Below are 6000 nucleotides of genomic sequence, written 5' to 3' on the forward strand. Positions count from 1 at the left end.
AAATTATGTCTTGGATGGCACCGAGTAAAATATTTTGAAATCTCATCATACTACTCAGAATGATGTGAAATATAAAACAAGAATTACTTACTTATGCAATCATCTCTTCATTATTTTCAGACCCCAGTTGACTATAGGTAACAGGCTCAGAGAACAAAAGGTCTATGGTGACTAGACACATGGTTGAAAACCTATCCACACTGGAAGGACTATTGGATGCTTGGTCTATAGCTTTGTGCATCGGACTTGAGACACACACATCCATACCCATGTGCTGTGTGATATGAGTGGCAGGTAAAATGTATTAATTTAGTTTTTATTCCAAGTGAGTGTGGCCAGTTTTGTCCATTCTTTGTTGTTGTTACACAGTCCCATCTTCTTCTGAACTCAAAAGACCTTGACATCAGCTATGGTCTTAAAACCCGTTTTTTCCATTTTTCCAGTCATGAGTTCTTAGGTAATTTGATTAATCTCCAAGCCAGGAAGGTGAGCGGAGTGAAACTGGTGTTCAAGGCTTCTGTGAAGGTTGTGGAAAACCTGTAAAATTTCTCTATCAGAAACTCACTGTGTGTATAATCCTAAGAGAAGGTTTCTGCCCAGTTTTTCTGCTAAGAGGGATTGGTCCGCCACGTTCAGACGACAGGGCCAGCTTCATGGTGCAGCTTCACCCCAGGCTCACCCTTGGCTTTCAGAAGGAGGTGGCTTTCAGCCTCTGGGCCAGTATCTCTTGGCCGCATAGCGGCAGTGGCAACCCCACTGGCCTCTGCCCTTCTCCCATCTCACCTCTCTCCCTTGAAGTTCAGGATGTCTGTGTTTCAGCTGGTATGCATACCCCAGAAAGTATGAGGGTCTCCTGTGCAACTCACAGGTGTTCAAACTATCAGACAGAGGATCCTCCAAACACGCTTCATGAGTAACTGCCCCTCTGTCTCTCACGCTGGCTGAGCTAGCCATTGGTCCTCCAGAGAACACTGGAGAAGGTGAGAATCATGGAAACCAAGCAGTGATGGTTTCTTTCTCCTTGGGGGTCTTCAATTTATTTTTCTCTTCTCACATTTTTATCACAAGCAACAAAGAAAAACCAGACTGTACTTTCCACACTTGGCTTAGAAATCTCGGGAAACAAGTATCCAAATTCTTTGCTTCTGTCGACCAGGGTGCAAGTCAGCCAAGTCCTGTCACTGTGACAAGGATCACTTTTCTCCAGTTCCCAAGCACAGGGCCTCACTTCTCTCTGAGACCTCTCCACAGCACCTTCAACAAGGCTATTTCTAGTAACATTCTGTTCATGGTGCAAAATACACTCTCTGAAACCATAGCCGCTTTCTCTACAGCCTCCTCTTCTCCTTCAGGCGTTCTCCAGAGCATCCTTTACCATGCATATTTCTACCAAGTCTCTCCAAGGCAATTTATGCTTTTTTAATGCCAAATCTCAACTCTTCCAATGCTACCAACTTCAAAGCAATCATACATTTGAATATTATAGTAGAGCTCCACTTTGGTACCAAAGTTTATTTAAATTTGAGGGCTGTCCTAACATTTCCACAAACAGAAGATGGGTGCTTTGTGTACAAGGTCAGAATTGAACTGTTAAAAGGCAGCTTCTTCTGAAGGGCTTGAGAGAAGGACTATTCCAGGATCCCTCCTTGACTTGTCGATTTCTATCCTTTTCTGGGCTTGTCACAAAGTTCTCTCTCTCCCTATATGTACGCCAGTGTCCCAATTCCTTCCTCTCTGTGTCACTGGGATCAAATCCAGGGGCTATTGAATGCTAGACAAATCAGCCACTGTGATTGACCCCCAGGCCCCAGTTTCTCTTCAGTTTGATGACATTAGCAGTGTTGGATTAGGTGACTGCCTTGTGCAAGCATTGACTTAATCTTAAATATTTCTATAATGTCCCCTGTTTCAATTAAGGCCCTGTTCTAAAGTGTACGATTTCAGGGGAGGAGGATACAGTTAGCCCCATCACCACCTTCATCTTGGTAGCAGTTTCTTAAGTCAATGTGGGCACCTCGTGGTCTGTGATATTGCCTAGAATGACAAGGTAATTCTTTGGCTTTAAGGTCTAGAGGAGCCTAAAAAGTTCATAGAACTGAAGCTAAAAGAAACATGGAGGACGTCCTTTAGTTGGACAGCAGTTCCCAAACAAGTCAGTTAGGTAGCCCAGCAGCTCTGATTTTGAATAAGCTGAGGTGGCTGGTGAGGGTAAGGATAGAAGGCAGGGACAGGAAGAGACCCATAACGCCACACCAGGGGGACAGTGGAAAGTGGAGTTCTGTGAACACAGGGCACCAGAGGAAAATGGATTCAGTCTGACTGCTGAAGTCCTCAGAAGTCTAGAACATGGCACTAAACTCTGAGAGACAGTCTTACTGTGGTCTCTTCCATGACCTCTATTTCCTCCCTAACTCCTTCTTGCCCTCCCCACTCCACCAAAATGCTGTTTCTGAGAGCAACACTGTCTCAGTCACTGTTCTGTTGCTGTGAAGAGACTCATGACCCAGGAGACTCAGAAGACATTTAAAACAGCTGCTTACGTTTTCAGAGTTCAGTCCACTATCACGGTGGGAAGCATGACAGCATGCAAGCAGACACGGTGCTGGAGAAGGAGCTGGGAGTTCTACATCCTGATCTCAGGCAGCAGGAAGAGAAAGAGAGACTGGGCCTGGCACAGGCTTTAGAAACCTCAAAGCCCGCCCCTCAGTGACACACATCTTCTGAGAAGAACAAACCTACTCCAATGAGACCACACCTATAGGAGCCTTTGGGGGGCCTTTCTTTGTCCGGCCACCACACTGAGCAGTCAAACTCCAGAAGCCCAGTAGAAGTAGTACCTCCATAAGCCATAGCACAAAGCCGGTGTTAGCAGAGCCACCCCTACCAACAACTTTTCTTTAGAGCAGGTGCTATATTCACCCTCTCACTATTGAATTAAGGCCCCATCCAAACTCACTGTCTTTTGGAAATGTATCTTTTAGATGTATAAACCTGGGTGCAGGCAACAGGGTCTCTTACATTTCAGAGCCCTCACCCTTCTCGTGACTGAGAAGGGAGGCCATCACAGAGCAACCAGCCTTTCTTCCCTCTAGGCTGCAGGAGCAAAGGTTGGAGAAGAAGCTGATGAGAGAGAAGATCCAGCTGACGGTTGCTAAGCAACCTTTGTTGGCAAAAATGTAAAAGCAAGATTCAAGGAGCTTTTAATTGGCCAGATATCTTAGAGAATATTTATAATTCTGCAGGGGTTTGTTTTCAGAACATTTCTTTTTTTTTATTGAAACAGTTAATGATTTATTTTAGAGATAGTTGTCATAATTACATAAAATTCCATCAATTAAAACTAATTTTGGAATGTCACTGATTGAATCCTAACTATATGCAGAAGCTACCTAATTATTTTATTGAAGCATGCACCAGAATGCAGAGTGATCACACGCGCCTTCCACATCTGTTTCAGGTTATGCACCTCCTGCAGCTGATACAGCCCTGGGAGGGTCGCACCTGAGCTCCCTACTTACGTACTGATGCTCTCTGCCAGAGGGATCACTTCATAGCATTTGCTCAGAACTTACCGAAGTACATGTTGGTCACCTCATCTCTGATCTCAGGGCTGTACCTGAGATGGTTAGATTTGGTTTGGAATGGGTCTTGGGACTGGAGTTCTCTTGGAAGATCTCCTGAGCACAGTGGGGCATCCTGTCTGGGAGCTCCCCTAGGATGTAAGCTAGTCTGGACCCAATGAGGTTTTCCCAACCTTGGAGAAATCCAAAGAGAGAATAGCTGAGTGGAATCATTGAGCCCCTTGAGAATGAGTGTGAAGCCCATCCATTTCCCCTCCATTGCTGAGTTCTCTTAATCTATGCTACTGGTCCATATCCCAAAGAAACACTTTTTAGGCCTCCACACATTCCTGTCAGTAGCACCCATGATTTCAGAGATAATTCTCTGTGGTCTGAGATATAGGAGATGCTGTGAGCGTGGCAGCAACAGAGCACTGCAGTTTAAGAAAGAAGCACATGGTGGTGCTCATGCTTCCTAGGGAAGGGGCCCTGTGGCAAGGATACCCATCCATGGGGCAGGAATATCCTCTCACACAGACATGGGAAGATTCTCCAAAGTCACACCAGAGGTGTGGGCAGGCACAGGAAGCTGGAGAGTGGTATTCCATTGTCCCAAAGGCTCTTCCCAGTGAGCAGCTGACCTGTGTCCTGTTGTCTAGAGCACAGAATCTTTCTTAATTTAACTTTTGAAAAATTCATATATGAAAACTCTATCTACATCATTTCTACTCCTGTCCCTCCAACTCCTCCCTTATCCTTCCCTACAAATTCATGACCTCTTCTGTGATGCTTACTGTTTTATTCACACATGTGTTCATGTGTACATGTACACACACACACATTCAACCTACTGAGTCCACTTAGTATTGCTCCTGTGTGTTTAGGGCTGACCACTTGGGACTGGGAACCTGTCAGAGGGCATGTCCCTGGACACTGATTCTTCCTTTCTCAGCAGCCACTGACCACCTGTAGAAGAGCACAGGTTCTTAGGTCAGAGGAGCGTGCGTAGCTGCAGACTGAACACAATGTGGGAGGCTCAGGCCAGAGGCCTCTCTTGTGGTTTGGTTATGAAGTATCCTCCACAAAAGGCTCATGCATTGAAAACTCAGTCCCCAGCTGGTGAATCTATCATTGAGGTGATTTGATCATGGGGCTCTGACCTGAGCAATGGGCCCATCCACTTGTGGATTCATAACATGAAGGCATCATTGGGAGGATCTAGGGGGCAGACCTAACTGAGGGAAGATGGTCACTGAGCACATGCTTTGAAAGGTCTATGTTGTCCTCAATCCATCTCCTGTTTCTTTCCAGCTCTGCTTTCTAGATACCACAAAGAAGAACAGCTTTGTTCCACTCTTCCCTCTCCACCATAATGTTCCTCCTCACCTCATGACCAGAGCGATGCAGCTAGGTGGTTGAGGACTGAGCCTCTAAAACTAGGAACCAGAAACAAACTTTTCATCCCTTAAGTTGTTTGTCTCAGGTATATTGTCACAGTGATGAGAAGCTAACTAGCTAAGCAACCAGGATGAATAAGTAAGGAGGGAAATACGTCAGAACACGGGTAATTCAGCCTAGTGGGAAGACTGAAAGCCTGAGATAATGAAAACACGGTAAGCAAATGTGCAAGACATAGGTAGGCTATCCTGGCATTCAGCACAACATGATTCCGTGCCATGCAGTCTGACAACACAGGGGGCCACGCGGGTCTAAGGTTAACAAAACCTTTCTCAAGGCTTGGCCTGACGATTCTGTGTTAACAGTTCATACATTGCAGGAGAGGCCCTAGATAAACATCTCACCTGGGAGTTCTCACTGCAGTGGTTTGTGTCTGTGAGCAAGTAGCTGAGAGGCTGACAGGGAAGGAAGGATGTGAACTTAGCAGGCTGATTTATGGCACCCTATTAGGTAAGAAAGATGTGGCGGGGGGGGGGGGGGGGACTTGAAGCTTTTACTATATCATCAGTCAGATGGCTAAGCTATTTTATCTCTTGGTGTGCTGAGGAGGGACAATGGTTTTGTATTTTTAACTAATGGTGAGGGAGTTATAAGTGCGTTGAAAGGAACAGATGGGATATTTGGAGGTAGAAAAAGGTGGATACAACCAGAGAAAGAAGCAAAATAACAAAGCGTTCTCATAAAATTCTATTCTGGGAAAACAACTATGCCAACTTCTGGGTTGATTTGCTTACATAAACTGAAGAGTGTGATTTATTTTTCCTTTGGTGATTTTAGGGCTCAAACTGAGGGCCATGAGCATGTTAGGCAAGCCCTCTGCTGTTGGGTCAGCCCCAGGCCCAAACTGAAGTGGTTTTCAAACTGCAGACCATAATCTGTGCTCATTAACAGGAGGCAGTAGGTGCTCTAAGTCACAAAATTATTGTGAGTCAAACAAATGTGGTGCACTTGAGTGTATGTGTGTGTGTGTGCACGCGCGTGC

Source organism: Onychomys torridus, chromosome 6, assembly GCF_903995425.1.
Source record: "Onychomys torridus chromosome 6, mOncTor1.1, whole genome shotgun sequence".
Lineage (NCBI taxonomy): Eukaryota > Metazoa > Chordata > Mammalia > Rodentia > Cricetidae > Onychomys > Onychomys torridus.